The 13,753-nt window shown below is 45.8% G+C and overlaps 1 long non-coding RNA gene across 1 annotated transcript; it reads left to right on the top strand.

Moving 5' to 3' along the window:
• The first annotated feature begins 313 nt into the window (after positions 1–313).
• LOC111555210 lies at positions 314–6,989 on the top strand. The gene is made up of 3 exons (XR_002735457.1): positions 314–461; positions 2,884–2,970; positions 6,469–6,989. It is a non-coding gene; the product is annotated as an uncharacterized LOC111555210 (long non-coding RNA).
• The last annotated feature ends 6,764 nt before the right edge of the window (positions 6,990–13,753 follow it).

Below are 13,753 nucleotides of genomic sequence, written 5' to 3'. Positions count from 1 at the left end.
TTTTTTTTTTTGTGACTGGGAGGAGCCTTATTCCAGGGTCTTCTAGGAGTTATTGGTCAGATGGTGACTTGATTGCTGCTCCCTAAATAGAGCTTTCACATCCGAGATGACTCTTCTAACTTTCTGCAGAGCTCCCACATCTGTTCCTTCATTTGATCTAAATTTAACAGCATTCCTATGAGTCAGAGAAGTGAAGTAACTTGCTTACAGTCACACAGCCAAGCCAAACTTCCTGCCTCCCAGCTTACAAACAGAGCAGTGGGTCCACCCATCTTGATCCTGGGGTACTGACAAGAAATATTTTGGAGAAGTTAGATAGGGTAGAGGCAGAAGTAGAAGCAATTAAACATGAAGGATTGTGAAGGTAAAAGATGAACCAGCCAGCTGTAGTCTCTGGATGCATAAATGGAGAAGACCCGGAGAGAAAAACTGACGTTCTCTGTGTTTACCTGTAAGCACAGGTAAGTACAGAACCTTCTGGGAGAGCCCACTGATTTTGGTGGCAACAGCCTTCTTCAAGTGAAGATGGGAGGGAGTGAGCCTGCATCTTTAAGGATCACACAATCTCATTTTAATTATTAACTCGCTGCATTATTAACGGACCAGCTGTGTGCGGCAGAAAACCAGGGGTCAGAACTCCAGGCCAACGATCCATTCCTGGTGCCACCTCCAGCCCAGTGGTCTCGAACTCTTCTCGGGACCCTTTCAGAACTTGACGAATGACAGTGAGACTTCCTTCCAGAAAAGTGCACGATTTGTCTGCAATTTCAGGATTCGGCTAGGAATACGGCTGCAGGTATTTCCTGCTAGTGTCTTGAGGGGCTTTCCACATCCGGTCTCATGTAGTCCCAGGTCCCTTATATTTCTTGGTCCCTTTCTGAGTAATGATAACTCCTAAAGGTGGATGCAGGGAGAGGAGGAAGGGGAAGAGATGAGGAGCTAGGACTTAGCAGCACAGGCCTGAATTATTTGGGGAAGAGAGGAAGATAAAGTTCTGTTTGCTGAATTGCCTTTCACAAGGCACTGGTCAAACAGACCTCTAAGTGGACAGTCACATGGACGAATGTGCATGCATGTGTGCATTCGTTTCCAAACTTTAGCCATGCAGAGACCACCTCCAAGCCTTTCGTTTCATTTCACTTGCATTGTGACTGTTTCCCTTTAAAGCAATACACTTGAATTTCTTTCCAAGGGAAACTTTATATTACTACCAGAACTGTGGAGCTGCAAATGTTATTTGAAAGGGATTAAACACTCCGAAAACCAAACAATAGTATTAAATCCTAGCTAGCCTCCGTAACTGTCCTTCACTCTGAGCCCCAAAATGTACTTTCTATTTAAACAAAAAATGAGGCAGGGTGTGGGGAGTGTGGAGGTGTTGGGGGATGAGAATAGCAAGGAAAAGAGATGTTAGACACCAAACGGAGACTTTTTTATTTTGTATTTTTTTTGAGATGGAGTCTTGCCCTGTCCCCCAGGCTGGAGTGCAGTGGCACAATCTCGGCTCACTGCAACCTCCGCCTTCCGGGTTCAAGCAATTCTCCTGCCTCAGCCTCCTGAGTAGCTGGGATTACAGGCGCCCACGACCAAGCCCAGCTAATTTTTTGTTTTTCTTTTTTAGTAGACACGGGGTTTCACCATGTTGGCCAGGCTGGTCTTGAACTCCTGACCTCAGGTGATCCACCCGCCTTGGCCTCCCAAAGTGTCGGGATTACAGGCATGAGCCACTGCGCCTGGCTTTTTTATTTTTATTATTTTTTTTATTTTTGAGACAGAGTCTCACCACGTTGCCCATGTTGGAGCACAGTGGTGCGATCTCGGCTCACTGCAGCCTCCACCTCCCGGGTTCAAGCGATTCTCCTGCCTCAGCCTCCCAAGTAGCTGGGACTGTAGGTGTGTGCCACCACGCCCAGCTTATTATCATTATTATTATCATTATTGTTTTTATTTTTAATTTGTAGAGACAAGGTCTCACTATGTTGCCCGGGTTGGTTTCAAACTCCTGGCCTCAAGTGATCCTTCCGTCCCAGCCTCTCCAAAGTGCTGGGATTACAGGTGTGAGCCACCTCGCCCAGCACTGAGACTCTTGCTACTATCAGGACTGAAATGATTGCAAGAAGATTGTCACTTTCTCACCAAATGCTTCACTCTTACTTCATTCTCCACGCAATTGGGAAACACCGTGATTTATTTAACAAATATTTATTCAGTTGCCTACTAAGTGTTCTTGGCCCTAGGGGAGAGGAGGGGAGGGCGTGGGGAACAGACATGGGTCCTGTCCTTCTGGAGGGAATATTTTCATGGTGGAGACAGACAAACAACTAAACGCAAAATAAAATAATTTCAAACGGGGTTGAGTACTATTTTAAAAACTAACAAGAGTTTACAATAGTGAGTTGTTGAGGCGTGGGAGGTGCGAGGGTGGACTTCACATGCTGGAGGCAAGAGCAGGAGGTAATTTAGTCCTCCAGTGAGTGAGACCGGCATTTCCAATAGAAAAGTCATGTTCAGGGTTGGATTCTTAAGCAGTGGGAAAGTGGTTAGCAGCTGTAACTCGATATCCCAGGCATAATCTGAAGGACACTACAGAGACCTGCTCTTTGCCCCTGATTCAATCAGAAAGCAAAGCAGATGTTGTATTAATAGTTTTCCAGTCCAATGGCCAAGAGAAAACAAAATATGTCATACATGCGGTTGTATTTAAAGGCAAGATTACAACACATGTTCAACAAACGTTCGCTGTTGCTGGAGCAAGGGATTCCATTCGTAATTGCAGCTGAGTTAATCTAATTAACTGCAAATGAAGACGCCTCTTTTCAAGCGCAGCCAAAACCGTCAGGGTACACAGTATTTACAAAGTTTCCCCTCTTCTTCCCTTGCAAGGCCGCAACCTGCCATGCTGTTCTTAAGTGCCCAAGTGCTGGTGACAAGAGGGTTTCCCTTTGCCATCCGGACTTGATTGCCTTAGAGGTAAAGGTTCAATACCCTTAAGAAGTTAGATTCTGAAAAATTATAAATCGGTACCACTGCTTTTGACTGCAATTGATTAATTTCCAGATGGAGATAAGCACAGTCCATGAAGACACACAACACTGCCAGAAGTCACTGCTCCATGCTGTGCCCCTCATCCCTGCCTGGGAGCTCGGTATCTCTACCTCCCACCTTACTAACCAGCACCTCTGCCTTCACTCAGAGCGCTCAGGACATGGGTGTAAGCCACTCAGAAACAGTTCTTGAATCTCAGGTTCAATACTGGCCTCCTAAATCCTAGCGATTCCCAGAGGAGTGAGAGGTGGGAGGTGGCAAGGATCAAAGGCTGATTTTAGCTCTGCATTTGGGGCCTCTTGAATCATCTTTGTTTGATGGGAAACTGGGAAGACTGGGGGAGGATAACGGATTAAGCTCATTCCATTGAAAAGAGCTCACTCAGATATCAGGAAAAAGCCAGATGATAATACCAGATTTACAAACCGCAGGCGGTTTGCCTTCTCATCCCCTACAGGCTGAAAGCTCCAGGGTCATGATATTTTAGGCTTCTTGAGGCAGAGGGATTAGAGTATGGGCTTTGGACCCAGGCAGCCCTGGGTTCAAATCCCAGCTCTACCATTTACTGCGTGTTAAACGTTCATACATTGCTTAACCCCTTGAGCTTCAGTTTTCTTATCTGGAAAACGGGTATGACATCAGCTGCTTCTCAGAGTTGTCCTGAGGATGGGAGATGATGCCTATAAAAATGTCAAGGTCAGCCGGGCATGGTGGCTCATGCCTATAATCCCAGCACTTTGGGAGGCCGAGGTGGGTAGATCATGAGGTCAGTAGATTGAGACCATCCTGGCTAACACGGTGAAACTCCGTCTCTACTAAAAATACAAAAAAATTAGCCGGACGTGGTGGCACGTGCCTGTAGTCCCAGCTACTCAGGAGGCTGAGGCAGGAGAATTGCTTGAACCCAGGAGGCAGAGGTTGCAGTGAGCTGAGATTGCACCACTGCACTCCAGCCTGGATGACAGAGCGAGACTCCATCTCAAAAAAAAAAGAAAATGTCAAGGTTGTTGCCTGCCCTATAGTCGGCACCTGCGTTAAGTAAATAATAAGTTCTCACTGCCACCCTCACCTTCTCCAGATTTTCACTTTTCCCTCCCACTTTCCTCTGGAGGCTGCCTGCACGCTAAGCCATCTCTATGATGTCATCTAACCCAGATCTTTCCAATTCTTCCTAAGACCAGATGTTTTTCAGGGGCAATGCTGGGTGACAGCCATCAGTCCAAGCTGTAGCCAAGGAAAGTGCTCTATCCCTGTCTAAGGATAATTCCCAAGTGGGTTCCCGGTAACAGTAACAAATGCCTGTGAGCATTCCTTGCAACAATTATTATTATTTTTTTTGAGACGGAGTCTCACTCTGTTGCTTAGGCTGGAGTCCAGTGGCATGATCTTGGTTCACTGCAACCTCCACCTTCTGGGTTCAAGCGATTCTTCTGCCTCAGCCTCCCGAGTAGTTGGGATTACAGGCGCCCACCACCACGTCCGGCTAATTTTTCTATTTTTAGTAGAGACGGGGTTTCACCATGTTGGCCAGGCTGACCTCAAGTGATCCACCCGCCTCAGCCTCCCAAAGTGCTGGGATTACAGGCGTGAGCCACCACACCTGGCAATAATAATTTTATTTTTAAAGGAATTCTGTGGTCATATTAATTTAGGAAATACTTAGAGATTCACAGTGCACATTAGCATATTAAGGGTTCTGAGAAATCCTTTTAGCAAATAAACCCATTTAGCTTTGTTTTTGCTAACTTTCCCATTTGATCTGACCTGGTCACATCCTGTTATCCCTCCTCTGTTCTCAGAGTGCTTTCCTTTAACTCCTCTCAATTCATCCTCCCAAAACCCTCTCACCCAGTTTCACAGATGTGGAAATGGGGTTCAGAGAGGTGAAGTGACTTGCCCGTGATGACTCAACTGGGTAGTACCAGAACCAGCTGCTTTCTTCCTGAGTCCAAGGCTCTTTTCTCTACATCTGGAAGAAACAGCTGAATACATCCCTTTCTAGTTAAACAACCATAGAATCTATCAATCATTGCCTGGGCTCCTGGGATGACATCGCCCAACAATTTCATTTTCTCAACAATGGGAAAACCAGAAAAGGGAAGTGATTTTTCCAAAGGTGACAGAAACAGGGGTGGCAGAGCCAGAACTGGGACCCAGCCTATTAATCCCCAGCCCAGGCCATCTTCACCCTATGCCTGGGGCCTACCTATCTGGCTCAAACCACTCAGTCATCTTCACTACAGCTTTCTTCCTTCCAATACTAGAATATATTGTCCAATAGATCTTTCTGTGATAACAGAAATGTTCTATAGCTGTGCTATCCAACATGGCAACCACTAACTACATGTGGCTATTGGTCTCTTGAGACGTATCTAGTGCAAATAAGAAGTAAATGTTTAATGCTATTTAATTTCACTTAATTTACACTTGAATGGCTACACGTGGCTTGTGCCTACCATATTGGACAAGGCAACTCTAGAGGTCAGAAATCAAAGCCAGCACAGTGACTCATGCCTATAATCCCAGCATTTTGGGAGGCTGAGGCAGGAGGATTGCCTGAGCCCAGGAGTTCGAGACAAGCCTAGGAAACATAGGGAGACCTCATCTGTATAAAAATAGCCGGGCATGGTGGCATGCACCTCTAATCCCAGCACTGTGGGAGGCCAAGGTGGGAGGATCACTTGAGCCCAGGAGTTCAAGACCAGCCTGGGCAACATGGCAAATCCCCATCTCTACAAAAAATTTAAAAATTATGGTAGCCTGAGCCTGTGGTCCCAGCTACTCGGGAAACTGAGGCAGGGGGATTGCTTGAAGTTGAGGATGCAGTGAGCCATGATCCCGTCACTGCACCCCAGCCTGGGTTGACAGAGCAAGACCCTGTCTCAAAAAAGAAAAATAAATCATATCGTATCAAGTCTCCTGAGATCCACTCAGTGTAACTATCATATGAATAGAAGATCCTTGTAAGAACCGTTGAGGCTAAACTGCCTGGACCTTGTTGGGGGCTAAATTCCCGTTCATCAGGGACAACCCGAGATGTCTTTGCTCAAAGCTATTTCTTCCTTCCCTGGCAGCATCCTACCCAGCTTCTAATCTAAGCTCAAACACACCCTCCTTCAGGAAGATCTGCCGTTCTACCTTCTCCCCACCAAGCAGAGTGAAGGGATTCTTCTTTGGAACTCCCACTCTCCTTTATTTATCTCCAGATGGATGAAAAAGGAAGAGGGTTTCTGTTTTGCTAAAAAGCCCTCTGGTGAGCACGTGGATGAAAGAGGAGAGAGTTTGCCTGGGCAGGGGGTGGAAGGGGGAGTTGTGGCAGGGGCATATCCTAGGTAGCTTGAGAGAGATAAAGAAGATGTAATTAGAGAAGAGGGGTGATAGGTGATTTAACCTTCTCCTGTATCTGCCTTACAACATCTTTAGTGAAAGTAGACATTACAAACCACAGTGACACATTGATAAAACTCACGATGTTGGGGGAGAAGAGCAAATCATGTGCTTCACAATAAAAACACTCAATATCCTAGGAACAGAAGGGAATTTCCTCAACCAGATAAAGGGCATTGATGAAAAACCCAGAGCTAACATCACACTTAATCGTGAAAGACTGAAAGCTTTCCCCTTAAAATCAGAAATGAGAAAAGGATGTCTACTACTGCCACGGCTATTCAACATTGTTCTGGAAAATTCTAGGCAGAACAAGTAGGCAAGAGAAAAGAAGAGGTATGCAGACTGGAAAGGAAGAAATAAAACTGTCTCTGTTTGACAGTTGTCATAATCTTGTACATAGAAGATTAGGAAGAAGCTACCAAAAATTATTTGAATGACTCAACCAGTTTAGTATGGTTGCAGGATACAAGATCAATATGCAAAAACCAGCTGTAGTTCTTCTATATGTTGAAAAGAAGAACATTTAGCATGAAATTAAGAAAAATCCATTTACAAGAGCATCAAAAAGAATAAAAAACAAGGCCAGGCATGGTGGCTCATGCCAGTAATCCCAGCACTATGGGAGGATAAGGAAGGAGGATCACTTGAGCCCAGGACTTTGAGACCACCTGGGCAATATGGCAATAATCTATCTCTACCAAAAATTAAAAAAAAATTAGCCCGGTGTAGTGGCCATGCCTGCAGTCCTAGTTACTCGGGAGGTTGAGGTGGGAGGATCACTTGAATTCAGGAGTTTGAGGCTGCAGTGAGCTATGGTCTGGTCACTGTACTCCAGCCTGGGTGTCAGACAGACCCTGTCTCCAAATGAAAATAAATAAATAAATAAACAAATAAATAAAAACATAAATATTTTATAAAAGAATGAACTACTTAGGAATACATTTAACCAAAGAAGTATGAGGCTTTTTACACTGCAAAACTATATAACATTGTTGAAAGAAACTAAAGAAGACCTAAATAAATGGAAAGACATCCCATGTTTATAGATGGAAAATTTAATATTAAGATAGCAGGCCGGGTGCAGTGGCTCACGCCTGGATTCCCAGCACTTTGGGAGGCCAAGGCAGGCAGATCATGAGGTCAGGAGATCGAGACCATCCTGGCTAACGTGGTGAAACCCCGTCTCTACTAAAAATACAAAAACTTAGCCAGGCACGGTTGCGGGCGCCTGTAGTCCCAGCTACTCGGGAGGCTGAGGCAGGAGAATGGCGTGAACCCGGGAGGTGGAGCTTGCAGTGAGCCGAGATCCTGCCACTGCACCCCAGCCTGGGCGACAAAGCGAGACCCTGTCTCGAAAAAAAAATAAAAAAAGATAGCAAAACTTTTCAAATTGATCTACAGATTCAATGTCATCCTTTCAAAATACTAGGTAACTTTTTTGCAGAAATTAACAAACCAGTCCTAAAATTCATATGGAAATTCAAGAGAATCAGAACAGTTAATCTTTAAAAAGAACGAAGTTGGAGGGCTCATACTTCCTGAGCACTAAAACTTAGTACAAAGCTATAGTAATCAGACAGTATGGAACTGACGTAACGACAGACATATAGATCACTGTACTAGGCTTGACGGTCCGGAAATAGACCTTCACGTTTCGATCAATTGATTTTCTACAAGGGAGCCAACACAATTCAGTCTTAAAAATGGTGGTAGGACAACAAAGTAGCTACATTCAAAAGAATGAAGTGAGCCCCTTAACTCACACCATAAACAAAAACTAATTCAAAATGAGGCCGGCGTGGTGGCTCAGGCCTGTAATCCCAGCACTGTGGGAGGCCGAGGCAGGCGGATCACGAGGTCAGGAGATCGAGACCATCCTGGCTAACACGGTGAAACCCTGTCTCTACTAAAAATACAAAAAATTAGCCGGGCATGGTGGTGGGCACCTGTAGTCCCAGCTACTCAGGAGACTGAGGCAGGAGAATGGGGTGAGCCCAGGAGGCGGAGCTTGCAGTGAGCTGACATCGCACCACTGCACCCCAGCCTGGGCGACAGAGTGAGACTCCGTCTCAAAAAAAAAAAAAAAAAAAAAAAAAAAAAAAAAAAATTTAGCTATTTTAAATAGGTCCACTGTGGCTATATTTATAAAGTTAAAAATTGGAAATAGCCTTAATGTCCAACTATAGGATATTGGTTTAAAATGTGATAAGACTTGGCCGGGCTCAGTGGCTCACACCTGTAATCCCAGCACGTTGGGAGCCCGAGGCAGACGGATCACAAAGTCAGGAGATTGAGACCATCCTGGCTAACACAGTGAAACCTCGTCTCTACTAAAAATACCAAAAAATTAGCCAGGCGTGGTGGCGGGAGCCTGTAGTCCCAGCTACTCGGGAGGCTGAGGCAGGAGAACGGTGTGAGCCCGGGAGGTAAAGCTTGCAGTGAGCTGAAATTGGGCCATTGTACTCCAGCCTGGGTGACAAAACAAGACTCCATCTCAAAGAAACAAAACAACAACAACAACAACAACAAAAACTAATTCAAAATGGATCAAAGACCTAAATGCAAGCATTAAAACTGTAAAACTCTTAGAAGAAAACATATGATGAAATCTTCATGACCTTGGATTAGTCAATGGATTCCCAGATATGATACCCAAAGCATAAGCAACAAAAGAAAAAATAGAAATATTGGATTTTGTTTTTTTAAGAGATGGGGTCTTATTATGTTGCCCAGGCTGGACTTGAAATCCTAGGCTCAAGTGATCCTGCTACCTCAGCCTCCTGAGTAGCTGGGACTGAAAACGTGTACCGCCATGCCCAGCTAAATTGGACTTCAAAACGGGAAACTTTTGTGCTTCAAAGACATTAAGAAAGTGAAGACAACCCGCAGAATGAGACCAAATTTTCACAAATTGTATATCTGATAAGAGACTTGTGCCTTGAATCTATAAAGAATGATTACCACTCAATAATAAAAAGACAAATAACTCAATTAAAAATAGGCAAAGGATCTGAATAGACATTTCTCCAGAGAAGATAAACAAATGGCCAATAAACACATGAAAAGATGCTCAACATCATTTGCCATCGGAGAAAAGCAAATCAAAACCATAATGAGACACCACTTCACACCCACTAGGGTGGCTATAATAAAAAAGACAGATCGTAATAACTGTTGGCAAGGATGTCGTGAAATTCAAACCATCATCACACATTGCTGGTGGGAATGTAAAGTAGCACAGAGCTTTGAAAAACTGTTTGGCAGTTTCTCAAAAACTTAGAGTTACCATATGACTCAGCAACTTTCCTCATAGGTATATAGAAGAGAAATGAAAACATATGTCCACACAAAAACTTGTACATGAATGTTCATAGTTGTATTATTCATAATAGCTAAGAGCGGAAACCACCCAAATGGTCAACTGATGAATGAACAAATAAAATGTGCTGTATACATACGATGAAACACTCTTTGTCAATAATGAAGACCTGATCCCTGCTGCAACATGGAGGAACCTAAAAGCATTATGCCAAGTGAAGGAAGTCAGATTCAAAGGTCCGTGATTCCATTATAAATGGCATTCCATCTGTGGAATTCCATATAGGGAATGTCTAGAATAGGAACACTTCCTTTCTATAGAGACAGAAAGGAAATTGGGAGTTGCCAAGAGAGGATGGGGAGACTGGTGGGTGATGGCTAAGAAGGTGGCCGTGTTTCTTTTTGGGGTAATGAAAATGTTCTGAAATTGATTGTAGTGATGGAGGTACAACTCTGAATATACGGAAAGCCATTGACTTGTACATTTTAAATTGGTGACTTGTACGGTGTATGAATTACATCTCAATAACGCTGGTTTTCTTTTCTTTCTTTCTTTACTTTAATTGACAGGGTCTCACTCTATTGCCCAGGCCAGAGTGCAGTAGTGCGATCATAGCTCACTGCAACCTTGAACTCTTGGACTCAAGCAATCCTCCCACCTCAGCCTCCCAAGTAGCTGAGACTATAGGCATTTGCCACCATGCCCAGCTAATTTTCTTTATTTTTGTAGAGATGAGGTCTTGCTATGTTGCCCAGGCTGGTCTCAAACTCCTTGGCTCAAGTAATCCTCCTGCCTTGGCCTCCCAAATTGCTGGAATTAGAGGCATGAGCCACCACACCCAGCTAAAAAAGCTCTTAAAAAAAAAAAAAAGTTGCATACGGATATATACAACATAGGATTTATACGAAAATATTGAAATATGCAAACAATACTATTATTTAGAACACATACAAGTGCAGCGAAGGCATAAAGACATGCATGTGGATTACAAAGGCACAAATTTAGGGCGGTAAATACAAGCACAGGAGGGGATGATTAGTTAGTTCATGGAGAGACACAGGCTGCTTCAACTATAATTGTAACATTTCTTTTTTTTTTTTTTTTTTTGAGACAGATTCTCACTCTGTTGCCCAGGCTGGAGTGCGGTGGCGTGATCTTGGCTCACTGCAACCTCTGCCTCCTAGTCAAGCGATTCTGTGCCTCAGCCTCCTGAGCCATGATTACAGGCGCATGCTACCACAACCAGCTAATTTTTGTATTTTTTTTTTTTTCTTTTGAGACAAGTTTTGCTCTTTTTGCCCAGGTTGGAGTGTAATGATGCAATCTCGGCTCACGGCAACCTCCGTCTCCCAGCTTCAAGTATTTTTCCTGCCTCAGCCTCCCAAGTAGCTGGGATTACAGGCATGCGCCACCATGCCCAGCTAATTTTTTGTATTTTGTAGAGACGAGGTTTCATCATGTTGGTCAGGCTGGTCTCGAACTCCTGACCTCAGGTGATCCACCTGCTTCAGCCTCCTAAAGTGCTGGGATTACAGGCGTGAGCCACCACACCCGGCTAATTTTTGTATTTTTAGTAGAGACGAGGTTTCACCATGTTGGCCAGGCTGGTCTCCAACTCCTGATCTCAAGTGACCCACCCGCCTCAGCCTCTCAAAGTGCTGGGATTACGGGTGTGAGCCACCACACCCAGCTGTAACATTTCATTCTTAAGCTTGGCGGTGGAACATGATAATATCCCACATACCTTTTCTGTTTGCTTGAAATTCTTTGCAAAATAATTTCCCAGGCATTTTCCAATGCTGCAGAAACTGGACATGTGTATTTGATGGATCAGTTGGGGGACTGGCCTAGGGGGGCCCTGGACTGGAAGAGCTGGTCCCTTTCAGGTTCCCGACACTCAATAAACGTTTCCGGTATTGAATCCAGCAATCTCTGGGACCATCTCCGGATCATTCTTTCCCATAGTTGGTGTTCTGCAGGTAACAGTCCGGGCTTTGCAACCATCCAGACAGCTCTGATTTCAGTCCCGACTCTGCCCTCATTACCAGCATGGCCTCTCGCCAATTACTTAATGCCTCTGGGCTTTGCTTTCCCACCTGCTAAACGGGAGTCGTACCACCTACTCCTTGAAACTAGTGATGATGGAATGCAGAAGCCCTTGCAAGGTGCCTGGCCTCCCCTGCCTGCTGAGGATGAGGCTGTCACTCTCTGCTGAGTCTTTCTGGGTGATGCAGGTTGTACTGGACCCTACATTCCTTCGCACGGTGTATGATCAGCCATCAATCAGTACTCCCTGAGTAGAACTGACTCTAAGAACCTCAACTTCCTTCCTCCCTTTCTTACTACTTTGAAAAGTCAAGGGAACCAAAGGCCTCGGAAGAGAGCTCCCTTCGTTACTTTAAAAAACAAAGAAATACAGAAATAAGCTGGCTCTGGCATTCTCCATGGATCATTTTTGTACCCCAGCTGTTGTTCCTCAGTTTCTGGAGGCTCAGAGGGCAGTGCCAGCCTCCAGGGGCCAAGGAATGGGATGATGGTGTGTGCGGATCTGGATGTAGCCTTTCTCGCTCCAGTCATGCAGGCTCCTCCAGCCCTTCCTGGAGCACAGAGAGTTGGATGCCTTGGCCCAGGCCCTTGGCAGTGAGATTTAGTCCTTGCTGATTGCAGCCCGGCACCTGGGGGAGAACCGGGCCTCAGAAACTGAGCCCGAGATCCAGTGGACAGACAGGAGCTGAGTCTATGCTGACCGGGGTAGATGGAAATGCTGGCTGCCCAGAGGAGCTTGTGGAGAAAGCTCTCATGCAGGTAATTCCAGTGACTGAACAGAACCCAGGAAGTGCATCCTCTGAGCTTTAGGCCCTGAAGCTTCCTCCTCCAAACGTCAGTTGCAGCACAGAGCTCAGCACTTGGCCATTCCTTCGCTCCCTCTGGGACTTGGCTGGTTTGTTTTGGGAGGGTTGCAGTCCCTGTGTCTGGCTCAGGTCTCAATGTCATCCAAAGTCTTTGTGGCCAATGGGAAAGGGAGCAGGGAGACAGAGCCCCATGGGGCCCCGTGGGCTGTGTCCTGGCCAGTGGGGGAGAGCCTGATCATGGTGCTCCTGAATGGCCCCAAAGGAGTTCAGAGCACAGGCCTTCTTTACGCCACTTCCCCCCGACCCACAGTAACCCCACCGTGACTCCCTGGGGCTGCAACTTAGCTGAAAAGTGATACATCATTCTAGCTTCCCCCGTGGACCTTTGGGATCCCTTGAGGCCCCATCTGTTCAGTGCCTGACCCTGATTAACCTGTGGTCCTTCTGGCCTAGGGCTTGGCATCGTGGAACAGGATGGGCAGCTTTGGGAGCCAAGGGAAAAGTGACAGCCCATTCTCTCCACCCTGGTTATTTGTCTGCGGTCCAGCTAGGCCATTCTCCCATCCACTGGATGAAGGTCCTACAGAAATCAAGGTCCGGGGCTGCCACCAAGCCTTCTGGCTTCTCCAAGGGGCAGCTGGGGCTCATGGCTTGCTGTCCACAGCCCCTGCCTGCCTCCCACCAATCCTCCATTCTGCTGCCAAAACCACCCAGCCAACCCTCAAATGGAACTGTGTCACAAACCTGCATTACGGACCCTGCTGGGCTCTCCTCCACAGACTGGAGGCCTACAGATGGGTTTTTGCTTGTCCTGCATTGAGATTTTTAAAAATCTGGAAGTTGCCCAGCTTCCCTTGAAACACCAGTTGGCTGGTGCTAGTGCAAGGCCTCCTTAGGCAGGTACTTAGGGAACAGTCCTCACCATTCCCTGTTGTCTCACATCCAGCCTCCTTCCCTCATGAAATGCAATGTCTGGTGCCTGCATACTTTTGAGTTTCTCCCGTCTAGTCTCTAGGCAAAGGCTATTGTAGCATGGCTGGGAGGGAAGGAACAAGGAAAGAAGTATAGAGGAAGGGAGGGAGAGAAGGAAGGAAGGAAGGAAGGAAGGAAGGAAGGAAGGAAGGAAGGAAGGAAGGAAGGAAGGAAG

This window comes from Piliocolobus tephrosceles, chromosome 17 (genome assembly GCF_002776525.5).
Source record: "Piliocolobus tephrosceles isolate RC106 chromosome 17, ASM277652v3, whole genome shotgun sequence".
Classification (NCBI taxonomy): domain Eukaryota; kingdom Metazoa; phylum Chordata; class Mammalia; order Primates; family Cercopithecidae; genus Piliocolobus; species Piliocolobus tephrosceles.
The sequence above is the reverse complement of the archived record's forward strand: the minus strand, read 5'-3'. Positions and strand labels throughout refer to the sequence as shown.